At 43.9% G+C, this 12,264-nt stretch overlaps 1 protein-coding gene across 2 annotated transcripts in view; it reads left to right on the plus strand.

The window, feature by feature from the left end:
- The window catches only part of AFF1 (ALF transcription elongation factor 1), a 75,533-nt gene that overhangs the window by 251 nt on the left and 63,018 nt on the right, over positions 1–12,264 (plus strand). The gene's annotated exons all lie outside the window — the stretch shown is intronic.

Raw genomic sequence — 12,264 nt, forward strand, 5'->3', positions numbered from 1 at the left:
TATGGGGTTTTACCCTGAGCCCCGGGTCGGATTTGTCCGCGTGTTTTGCTCACCGATGTGCCCGCTCTCTCTTCTCGGCGTAAACTTTCTTCCAGCAGGAAAAACAAAGTGTTAATTGCCCCCCGTCAAATCTCTCCCAGTCCGACAAGTTAAAAGCTCCCTGAAACTGATTTCCTTCTCCCCCCGTGGACTCGTCTGTGTAAAAGCTCTTTGAAATTGATTCTCTTTTCTCCTCCAGACTTGTCTCGCGTGTGTTTCTGTTCGCCTGTAAGCAGCCCGGCGTGAGCAGGTTTCTGTCATTGCTTACAGCAGTGTTTCCAGAGGTGGGGAATGGTTTCTGCTCGGCCGGGTTGCGGAGCTGGCTGTGCGCGGGGAAAGCAGGTTGTGTCTGCTGGAGAGCTGCGGGGATAGAAAATGGTTACAACAGAGAAGAGTATGGAAATGAGTTACTTAGTTGCTGTCGGGGAGCAAAATTCAAGCGAAAACACTGATCTTGGTTAAATACTTTTCAGCTGTGGTTTTAAAGAAGCGGCATTTTGCCTGTTCTCGGAGGAGTGGGGGAGTGTCCTGCCTAAAGTAAATTTCACACTCAGCATGGGGGAGGCAGCTTTTCTTAAGCAGTAGTACTTGATGGAGCAGTGCTATTTAAGGTACCTGTTAAATGCCTTTCAGCGTTTACGATGCCTTAATGGGCATTTCAGAAATGCCAAAGAGAGAAATTCCTTTTTGCTCTTTAGTCCCACACCATACAACCACCCTGTTCCTCTTTCCTGCAGGCAGGAAAAAAAAAATAAAATTAAAATGGTGGTATATCCTACACGTAAGTTTGGCACTCACGGTGCGTTTTCACATGGTGCTTTTCTGCAGGTTTGAAGCCAAGGGTTGGCTTTAAATTACAAACTGGAGAAGGACAGAGCTCTGAGGTTTGTGGAAGAAGCAGGGGAAGATTGATTGCTTGGTTAACAGCTGAGCTCTTCTCCAGCTTCCACGGCCTACTCTCCCAATACTGGGAGTATTTTGCATAAAGAGTACTTAACAAAAAGGTAAAGATTGAGTTTCTAGAATCTTTTTTTCCTTTGCATGATTTACTGGCCTGCATTATCAGCGTTGCTGTAATAGGACCGCATGCTGGATGCAGCATAAATCCTAGGGATGCTGGCTGGCCCTGGAGCTTGGCTTGGCTCCAAGGCCAGGGACATGCCTGATGTCTCAGAGGTCGCACAGCCATTCTGCTGGGTGGCAGGAGGCCACGCGGGAGCCGGGCCCCAGCAGGAGCCCCCAGCTTCAGCCAGCTGGCCGAGAAAGGGCAGAGCTGGCACTGGGGCCAGTGAGCCACATCCCTGACCCCTAAAGTGAATGGCGCAGAGAATCAAGTGTTACACACCGAGCGGCTCAGACTGAAGGGAGGAAAATGGTCCAAGGGCTGGGACCGTGGGGCTGAATTCTGCAGGGCAAGTGGAAGGATCATGCCCCGCACCTGCCATTTGAGACAGATGTGGGGACAAGATATGCACCTGCCATTCTGTACCCTCCTTCCTTCTCCATGCTGTGCCTTGGCGTTTGCTTTTGTCAGGCTGCTGTGAGGTGCTCAAGCTGTAAAACTGCGTCAGAGCATTTCAGCACAGTGAGTGCGGAGGTTACTCTGTATGCCTGAAGATCAATGATAAGATCTCTGATTATTGCTTGTTTTAAGACGTTTAAAGGGAGTAGGAGCGCATATGAGCAGCAGAAATGAGTCTGTAGGAGAGAAGGTGCATCTGCCAGAGAGCCTGTGGTATTCCTGTTTAAGTGGCATAGATCTGCAGGGATATCTATCCCATTTAAAAAAAAAAATAAAAAATTGTTCATTGTGGGTGTGTAGAAGCTTTTATTCAACAGTGAAGGATGAATTAATATTCACAATAAGTAATTAGAACTCTACTGCATGGGGCTGAGAAGCCACATGTCTCCAGAATTCATTTTGCCAAAACATGTCAGGGAGTTTACTCTGCAAGGTAGCTGACAAAAGAAATGGGTGAGCTTTCTGTGTTTATTTGTGCTTTGCAAAAAATACAGGCAATTTTTGCAAGCTCAGTAAATTACTGATGAGGTGGTGTGATACCAAGTGCAGTAGTGGTTTCTGTATCACTCTGTACAAGGCCTTCAGGCACTCCTCCATCTGCTCACATTTTCTATTTCTCACATGCTGTTTGCTTTAGCTAGTGAAAGTGATGTGACATAGGGAAGGATGCTTGTTTGGAAACAAGAAAATCCAGCATCCCTTCTTCAGTTTCAGTGCTATGATCCTCAGCAGTTCACCTAGCATTTGGGCTTAACAGTCTTGAAGGGCGGAAGGGCAAGGAAATGGTGATGAAACCTGCCTGTTGCTGCTCCTTAGGCTTTTAAAAACTGCAGTAGTGGTAACTGAGGAGCTGGTGTGTTAATGGATGCCACGGCATTCTTTAAAATCATGATCCTAAAAAATGGTTACAGGGCGAGTTGGGCATGGTTTGGTTTCAGCTTTTGAGAATGACCAGCTTTTCCCATTTGCTGCTGCAAATAGCTTACATCTGGAGCTATTAGGTGGAGGAACCATCCTCCAGTTATCGTTGTTTTGTGTATAATGTGGGCTTGTGGGGGTTTTTTAAGTTGCTCGCTGAGCCGTAGGTTTGCAGCTGTAGCTTTTTATGTGCTCACTTCTGGAGTGCACGGATGATCTGATGCCTGTGGTGTCCCCAGGCAACAGGGCTTGTCAGGTTTATATGGTATATTCAGGAACTTGTGAGCAGAAGCAGAACTGATCTGAATAAGGACAAATTTAGTTTCTTGTCGAGTGTGGTGTGATGTTCATCATGTGCCGCTCAGCTGCTCTGGGAATACAGCAGGACCCTTGGGAGGAGTGTGGGACAGACTGACAGAGCCCATCTCATTTCTGCTTCTTTCTTCATTAAAATATCTGCTCTACTGCAGCGATTGCAAGCTGAGGATCTTTAGATGAACATCTGCCTCTTTATTTTAAGATGCAGGCCACTTTTCTCAGGCTGCTTGAGTCCATTTTAAATTGTCTGCAGACACTATTAGTTGTACTTATTTACAGTAGGAGGATAAACAAAATACTTTGTTTTGGATGCAAATAATTTCATGTTGTTTTATCTATAACTTGCTTTTCAGTGTGGACATGGTTAGGATTATTTCTGGTGTTCAGAATGAATGCAATTTCCTAATCTTTCTACATAGGTGAATGCAGTCCACAGTCAGAGAGCAACATGAAACCTGAGTGTTGTGCTGTCATCCCTGCTGGGCTCATCTTGCTCTTTCTCCTGAGTCAGCCCTGCAGGGAAGGGTAATAATGGACAGCAGTCTGGGAAACCCTCTGTTTCTACCCCCTAAAGCCAAGTTGTACCAGCTAAACCCAGAAGTCTTGAGAGGAGGCTGTACTGCCCATTTTGGTAGAAAAAGGTGATGTTGTGCAGAAATAAAATGTGGCCTTATTTATACTTAAAACACAGTAGATTCTGAAGGGAGTAACACTGAGGTTTTTCTCAGGACTCTCCTGAGGCTTTTCCCTGAGGAGAAGCTGCATTGAAAGATGCAGCTTTAGTTCATTCCATGTCGTTTCACAGCTTTCCAGGCCAGATGTAAGGACACTTATCATAACTTGTTTGTTTCATGGGTCCTGTTGATAGAGGCGAATGCCATGGTGATGCTGGGTTCCAGTCAGCTGATGGAGGTCAAGAAGGGCTGAAATAACATCTTGTTGGAGTTTTCTTGTCTATTGAAAGCTAAAGCTTCCCGTGAAACCCTGTTGGTTTTGCTTGCTACTGGCTCTGCCTAGAAATACAAATCTGTTTTCTCCAGAACCAGATGTCTGGATGATCTATGACAAGTTTTGTGGGCTGCTGGGGATTTTCAGTTTGCAGTTCCTTATTGCCTGGACCTTCTGAGCATGGAGTTGCTCTGAGGCAGACCTGCAGTTGAAATGCTCCCACACAGAAAAAGGAGATGCTCACAGGGAAGTGGATTTTTCTGGTTGGTTTGGTTTTTCTTAGCAGTGGTTATTCCAATTCACAGTAGGCCATTGAAAACTTTGAAGTACAACTCTCATGGCATACTTGAGCTGGTGTACAAGGGAATGTTTCCTCAGGTCATATAATTTTCCTGTGTCTGAATCTGTGTTATAAAGAGAGGCCTCTTCTCACAGCTTTTTACGAGAAAATCATTTGCTAGTACAACTGCAAGATGCAGCATGAAGAGCAGGAAACAAGATTTTAATGAGGTGCGTAAATTCTCTTCAGCACTTTTCTTCTGAGAGGAGCCATACTGAATGATGCATGAAGCTTTTAAATGTCTTTAAAATAGAATAGAAAAGGTGTCTCCTTTTCTATTATAGAAAGGTTATGTGGTAATGCTACAATGACATTGTTTTCCATGAGGTAGAGGGCGGTGAAGTGAGGAAGAGTTTTCCACAGAGTGCAGGGTATCATCCTAGGGCCTGGGTTTGGTGCTGGGTGTTTGGGAGTGCAGAGGCTGGTTTGCTTACCTGGCATGACAAAAGAGTAAGTGTAGAGGTGCATGAGCCTCAAAGGAAAGAGAAAGTCCTTTTCCTGTTTGGTCTTGAACACAGCCTGGAAATTTTTTTTTCCCTGTGGTATGTTAATAGTGGAAAATGTACTGGCTATTTTATGTTTTGCAATTTTGGCTGCTGCAGTTCATCTGTGTCCATGATAAAAAAGAGAAGAGTGTGGGGCTGGCTGGGGCTATTATCACCCCCAAAACAAGGTGTCACCATATATAGATTAAGACAGAGCTGCCTCTTCAGCAGAATGCTTTTGTGGGGAACAGACAAGAGCTACTGCAGGTACTAGGAGAAGATTTTCCCCAGTTGTCTAATCTTAGCCAGTTCAGGGAAGAGAAGGTGAGTTCTAGATCAGTACAGAATCAAGCAGCTGTGGAAAATGGTGAGAGGTAGGATTCTTGCAGCCCATCTTCCCTCAGCTCTGGCAGCTGCTGTGGGTAGAGCCAGCTCTTTTGCTGCTGAGGTGCAGAAGTTGTTGCTCACCTTATTGAACAGCATGGCTTTTTAAAAAGTTCATTTCTTTTGCTGCCTTATTCTTGTATTGGAAGGGGGAGGTGGCAAATGGGGGAGAAAGAGTAGGTGTGTGGGCACAAAACTGCATTTGGGAAGTTATTCTGCCCCTGTTAATGCTTCAGAATTGTCAAGCTGAGGTATCTGGGTACACTTGGTTAGGCAACCTTTGTCAGTAATGCTTCATGAAGATGTTTGTCTTCTGGATTAGTTTAGGCTTAAGTATTGTTTGTAGAATTGTCATTTTCAGCTGTTCTGAGTGTTTATTGTACTAGCAACCTGAAGTTTTCCTTTACTGTTGTTTTTGCAATGTTGCCATCAGGTTAAGAGAAAATAATATCCCTGCTGTAATTTTTAGAGAAAGTTCAACAAGCCAGTTGTTAATGTTTAACCTCAGAGACAACAGTAAAACTCATTTTCAGAACTGCAAGAACGGGGATTTCATTTTTGTGTTTGTAAATAAAAAAAGAGCAACAAAAATTAACCACAAAAACTCATCAAAGCATAACAAACAACAAAAACACCTCTATCATCAAACAAAACATGAGTAAGAACTAGCCCTTTTTAAAAAGGAACAGAAGAGGAAATTCTTGAAGCATATGGTAGCATTTTTATTCCATACATCTTTGCTTCTTAGAATGCCGTATATTGTACAAGCTGCAAGCAGCAAGGGATGTATTCAGTGGTGTATCATCAGGTCCTTCATGGCACAGTGGTATTGAGCAGGTGGTGTGTGCATGTGAGGTGTGTGACAGAGCTCCAATGCACGTGCCTTCTCCCTGAGCTGAGCTGTGGGCACTGCATTTTGAAATACAAGTGTCTGCTGGCGTCTGAAATGGAAAGGAATTATTAAAATGTGGAGCAGTAAAGGCATATTTGCTGATTCTCTGGAGAACTGGAGACATGATAAGAAATTGCTTTTGGGTTTTTTGTTCTTCTGCAGTTTGTAAGGTTTTGCTTAAAAAGATATTACTGGGATAATTCATCTTTTCAAGCACAGCTCAGAAACTCTCCCTCATAACGGGTATGCAGCTATTTCTCAATAATCCTCTCCCCCCCCGTAGGCTATTTTGGAAAAATCATCCTAATCTGAAGGCAGGGAATATACTGGCAGTTTAGAAGTGCTTTGGTGACATGCTTCTCTTTTCCCTGTCCCCACAGCTCTTGCCAGAACAAGCTGTCCTAGGAAATTTGTTTTCCTGATGTCAGTAAACCTGTGGCTCTGTTGAGAACAGGCTGTCTGTCTAGAGACCTATTTCTTCATAGCTTTACTAAAATAGCATGGGCTAACAGAAAGAGAGCCTGGCCTATCCCTCTGTGCTGCAGTGGATTTTTAGAAGACTCCCTTAGAATTGCCACTGCTTGGAAGCTGCCATGTCTGTATGTCTGTCACAGGCCTTTTTTACTGTGAAAAGTGCTGGCATAGCTAAAAGGCAACAAATACACTGCAGAGGTGAGATAACTGTGTTGGCCCAAGTGTGAACTCCAAGATACTGGTGAAGAAGTCTGCTTTTTCTGACATAGGGTTTCTGGGAGGATGGCTGTGGGGTGGTGGGTGCAAGCTGTGTTGTCCAAAGAGCTCTTTTGGACTGCTGTGTCTCCCTTCTTTGCTGAGACCCTTGTAGCAGAGTGGTCAGCTTTATGCAGCAGTTGACTTTTAATTGGTCATTGGTTTGATTTTGGGTTTCTGATTTAATGCATGATATTCTGTAACTTTCATTCTGGAAGCAAGATGAACAAGTGCCTTAATATTTAAAGGGAATGTGATCACTTTGCCGAGGTTTAGGAACACTGTAGGTGATCTTTATCTGTTTGCAAACCCCTATCTATTTTACATGGACTGGCTTCAGCAAAGTAATAATAGGCTCTCTTTGCTTAGCTGGGTTTGTGGCCCTCTTTAGGGGGAATGTCTGGTTCTGTGTAATGCACTACAGGGGTAAAAAAAGCTACTGGTCTAGAGCATAAGAAAATTCTCTGTAGCCACCTATACTGGGGAGAGAGAAAAATAGGTAAAATCATGTTCTGCTCTTTGAGGAGTAGCTTCTTTAAAAAAAGCATCTGCTTTTAGAAACACCATAATAATGAGATCTATTATTCGGAGACATGGGGTACTTTTGCCATTGCGACCTGCAGGAAAAGAAGTTGACTTGTACGATGAGGAATTGAGAGCAATAGACCAAAATAACTTCCTAAATTGGCTGACTTGGAAAAATTCAGTAACAGAGTGTTTTACATATGAAAAAAGGCTTGGTCATTTAGTGAATGAAGTAGCACAAAGCTTTCCCTCGCAGTTGTGTATTTATTTGTAATAAAAATGAAGAGTTTGGCCTGGGATGGGAGAAAAAAAAACGCATTAACAGCTTCAGTCTAGAATTTCCTTCTGAAGATGCCTTTAACTTTTTGCTGTTGTTCCCTCCTCCTTCCAAACCAGTTCCAAACTCTTAGTGGGCAGATGGGATGACTTCAGCCTTGGTTTTGGTTCCAAGTGAGCCAGCCCCAAAGTGGAGTTTCTTTACCTACCTGAGCATGTCACTGATGAGTGGTGCTGTTGTTTGGTGCCATGGTGCACTGACAGTGCAGCTCTACACAAGTAGGACCACAGTGGAGTAAAACAGATGGATGAAATTGTCAGTCTGCAGAAATTGATAACATTAAAACTTGGCTCCCAAGCTGGTTCTTCCATTACTTAAGCATGTGAATCAGTCTGGTTCCTAATGATTTGGAAAGGGTGTTTTCTTTCCAAGTCAGTTAAACTGGATGAACTGACCAACAGTAAATAGGTTTCTCTCATTACACATCCCTTTTTCCTGCATGTTTGGAGGGACAGGCTGAATTTATGTGCAGGGAACCTATTGCTGTTTGTTTTTCTTGCAATATAGAGGAACACTGACAGCTGATGTAGTATGGCACTGTGTTACACAGCCAGAACCTCCTTTCTGTAATTCTTGAATAAATGAAAGCAGTTTTTAATTATTGCATAATCTGGTAATTGCAACCAAAACCTTCTTGGGATCTGGTTTGGCAACTGTATTGGTGTGTGTTGATGTTGTTTTGCTATTTGAACAACTTGTGAGCGAATTTATTGTGAAAACTGAGAAACTGCATACTAAACAAACCCCACCAAAGCACCCCAAATCAAAGAAAAACATACACACACATCCCCCATCCTGTAATGCTTATAAAGCAAGATATAGTCTGGGTTAATTTTTAAATCTAATGGACATTTAGTTGACATTCTGTCCTTTAGGCTGAACATTGGCCAAATGCAGTGGCTTCAGTTCCTTTCATAGAACTGACTTTAGTATCTGTGCTGTACCTTTTTATAAAGAGATATATGGAGTTCATGGTGTCTCAGCCAAGGGTCCAGTGTTCAGTACTGTTTCCACTCAGCACAGTAACTTTCTGATTTGGCAGTTGTTTGTGCTAGTCAAAACAGTAGAAAGTAGGAGAAAAGGTCCTATTTTCAACTGTAGCAGGACAAAACATTGAAATAATGTTTGAAAATATTCCCCCTTGAAAAAGTCTGATAGAAATGCCATATAAAAGATGGTATTGTGAAGAAAACTCTCTTCTTTCTGTGTCCCAATCCCATCTTCTGAGCAATTTCTTCTTCACTTCCCTGTTCCTTTGTGCATTGATTAAATATCAAGTTAATGGTTTCCTTTTGTAAAAATTGCTTCCTTGAAAATGAGCCATCCTTCTCCCTCGCAGCCTAATGACGGAAAAGTACAGATGATATTGATATAAGCTGTGTTTACTTGAATGTAACAACTTGAAAGGCTGTTTGTGTACAGTAATCTGCCAAGTGAATAATGATTTGGTTTTACTTGTTCAATATTTCTTTCTTTCCCCTAGAGAGGGGGAGGTCTGAACAACCAGTAGCAGTTCCTGAGGTTAATAAGATACATTTAAAAGGTCTTTAATTAAGCCATGCAGTTTTCTTAGAAGGCCCTTGAACTGTTCTTTCACCCCTTCCTCTTCTGTTTCGTGTGGGTGAGTGCAAATAAGAGGGGAGTGCAAAGGAGGTGTAGGCATTGACTAGATAGAGATCTAGGAGCCTGCTTATACACAGTGAAGCCTCAATGGAAAGTAGGAAACCAGAGGAGGATTGAAATGGTTTGTGTGAGTTCAGCTGGCCAAGGGTGTGCTGAAAGCTGAGGCAGTGGTGAGAACTGATGTGCCGGGGCTCAGCAGGGTGAACACACAAGGTGTTGTTACAGCTGCTGCTCCAAATTTTATTGGTTCCTCTGGGTTTTTCTGTGCTGTCCTCATTTGGGGCCAAACTGTAGCCTTCAGCTTGTACATTGAGTTCCAGCTGGTCTACCCCTTCCATATCTTTTGAGAGACTTAAACTGTGTTATTATAAGGCAATGTTGTACTTCAGTGAAAAGGGGAATTTATGCCAGTATCTAACTTTCTAGTTTCCTTTGGCTTTTAGGTTTTTAGGTCCACTTCAAAAGGGTGTTCCTGGTAAAGAGTTCTGCTTGAGCTTGTGCCCAAAAAGAATTTTTGACCTGGAGCTTTTGCACAGAGAATAGGTTTTGCATGTGTATAAGCAAGTGCTCAAAATGGATTCCCGATTCACAGCTTGAAACTGAGGAATGACAGAAAAAGAGAGGTAGAAAAGGGAGGGATATTAACCTTACAATTTCCTGTGTTCTTTCTCTGTTGTATGCATTACTAGAAGCACCACATTTCTAAGCAGGGCTATTAAGTGAAAAACTGGGGAGTTAAGGCACAATTTGCTAGTTGGAAAGGATTCTAAGAGCTGTTCTGAGGATTAATGAAAGTTTCAAGAGGAATAGAAAAATGCATAAATAGAGAGACTCTTTCTTTGCTCCCTTTTTTCAAGTGGCTTCCAGAAAGACTTATGGCAAGTTTTGCTTTGCAGAATTTTACTCCTTTGCAGCCTGTGTTTAGTCACTGCAGTAGCCAAGCAATTGAGCAAGATGGAAAAGTTACAGAATGTGTTAAAAAGTGTGTACAGAGAATGTTATCCTGTGGTTCCAAATTACTATGATCAATTTGCATTTCGTTGAAAATACCTAGGTTTCTACATGGGACTTGGCTGGATGTTAGTGGGTTATGTGAGGTGTTAGCTGCTGTTGAGGTTGTTATTCGTTCTGTTTGTGGATGTTTCATTAATGAATTTCGGGGCCAGCGAGAGAGTACAGAGAGATGAAGTAATCCTGAGTCAGTGCATCCCTGTGATGATGCAGGAAGTTTTCTGTTTGGATGCAGGTTGTTCAAGGGGCTTTCTGTGCTTGGCACTGAATGTAGCTCTGGGCAGACAGTCAGGGGGTGAGGAAAAGTCCAACAGCCTGCATGTAAGAATGCAAAACCTTCCGCAGGAGCTCGGTGCAGTGGCTACTGTAGGGCATCTGCTCTGTCCCTCTTCGAGTAACGCGCAGACCTCCTGCCTCATCCTGAGGGCAGGGAGTGAGTATTGTTGGGAACACGCATGGGAGAGCAGGGATGAGGAACCCCGAGGAGAGGCAGCGCTGATTCATTCTCCTTCCAAGTCTGTTACCTCCATGGCGTTGAGGACAGGAACTCATTGGCCGTTGCCATGAAAATACTCGTAAGGGCAGAGGCTGGGAAAGGGAATCAGGAAAGTTACCAGGGAAGGTGATGTATTCCCTGGAAGTGCCCTGAGTCACCACAGAGTGGACAGAATGCTGGATACGCTGGTGAAACTCCTCGCGTGTAGTTCTGCGGCACCTTGGTGTGATTTTCCAGCCTTGGTCACAAGCTCAGTGTGAAATCACCACAGTCATTGCCTGGGCAGATGTGACTTCCTTTGGCTGTCAGGTTTTGTTTCTTGAAGAGGTCGTCAGTTTTTGATGGAAGTAGAACTTCCTTGACATTTTTTGCTCTGCTCTTAGAGGCACAAGATGCGATGCTGTGTTTACAGAGGAATGCGCCACTCACACGTCACCGGCCAGTGAGTCTTGCCCAGTTTCACCCAGTCTCTTGGCAGCAGTCACTCCCTGATTGCTTACACCACACTGGCCCGTCTGCAGTCATGCTGCCTGTCCTCTCCCTGGTTTGGGATCCTGCCAAAAAGGAGGCTCTCTCTGTGGACCCATGAGCACCTCCTGTCCATCGTGGGCCGCTTCACCGGGGCTCTGCCTGACAGGCATCAGTTCATGAGGCTCCTGCTGTTGCATTAAGTTGTTTGTTCAATTGTTTAACAAAGTGCTTTTAATGGAAACATAAAACCGGATAGAAATACAAAGCCTAATGGAATAATCTCTTAATTGCAGTGCTGTAAATGACTGTTCAGCACATGATTACTGTACTTCCAGGGGGAACATCGAGGAGGAAAGAATATTGAATGAAAGACACTAAACACTTCAGCTGCTAAGAATGATGATTTATTGTCAATCTGAGCATCGGGCTAAGCAGGGCAAATGAACTGACAATAGTAAGTGCTTTTGGAGGTAGAAATTGCCTCATTCAGGGTATTCACTGTGTGCAACATGTAAATTCTACCAGGATAAAAGCACAAAGAGTGATTAATTAATAGTGGCGAGATACTCATGCATGCAGTGTCCTTAGGCAACCCAGAAAAAGTATTAATCAGCACATTGCCCAATTATTGGCAGAAAACTCCTGGTATGTAGTAGTTTGCTATTTCAGCTAGAAAATGCATTGTCCCTTTGCCTCCCTGTAAAAATCATGGGGTTTGCTGTGTTACGTGGTTCACAAAAAACACCTCGTGTTTTTAAGCAGCTCAGAGGCGCATGGACCATTATCATTTTTTGGTATTGCTGCAAGCCTTAAAAGTTATATTAGTCCTTAGAGAAACTGTGTCCATCCTTCAGATATCTCACCTAGGTTAGACAGCAGCAGGTGAAACAACAATTAGCTGGGTATTGAGCTGGCTGTTGGTTTGGGGTGCAGCTGTGTGCTCTCCAGAACAGGGCATGGTTAGCAGGGGAGATGTTCTCCAGGAGCACATGCCGTTCAGGGAGGCGAGCCAAGTGTTTCGGAGTTGGCCTCGCTGCTTCCCACCAGTACTCCCCTTTCCCAAGATTTATGCCTGGATTCCTGGTGCTGCCTTAGGCAAGGACGCCTGACTTCACCTGCCTGCAGAATCCCCTGCACTGCTCAAGCCTTTTTTGGCAGGGCTGGGACGTGCCCGGTGCCCGCTGAGCGCTGCCCGGTGCGCACGGATGCAGACCCAGCACCTGGCT

Source organism: Pseudopodoces humilis, chromosome 6, assembly GCF_049639895.1.
Source record: "Pseudopodoces humilis isolate 2021_Gansu_Grassland_sample_001 chromosome 6, ASM4963989v1, whole genome shotgun sequence".
Lineage (NCBI taxonomy): Eukaryota > Metazoa > Chordata > Aves > Passeriformes > Paridae > Pseudopodoces > Pseudopodoces humilis.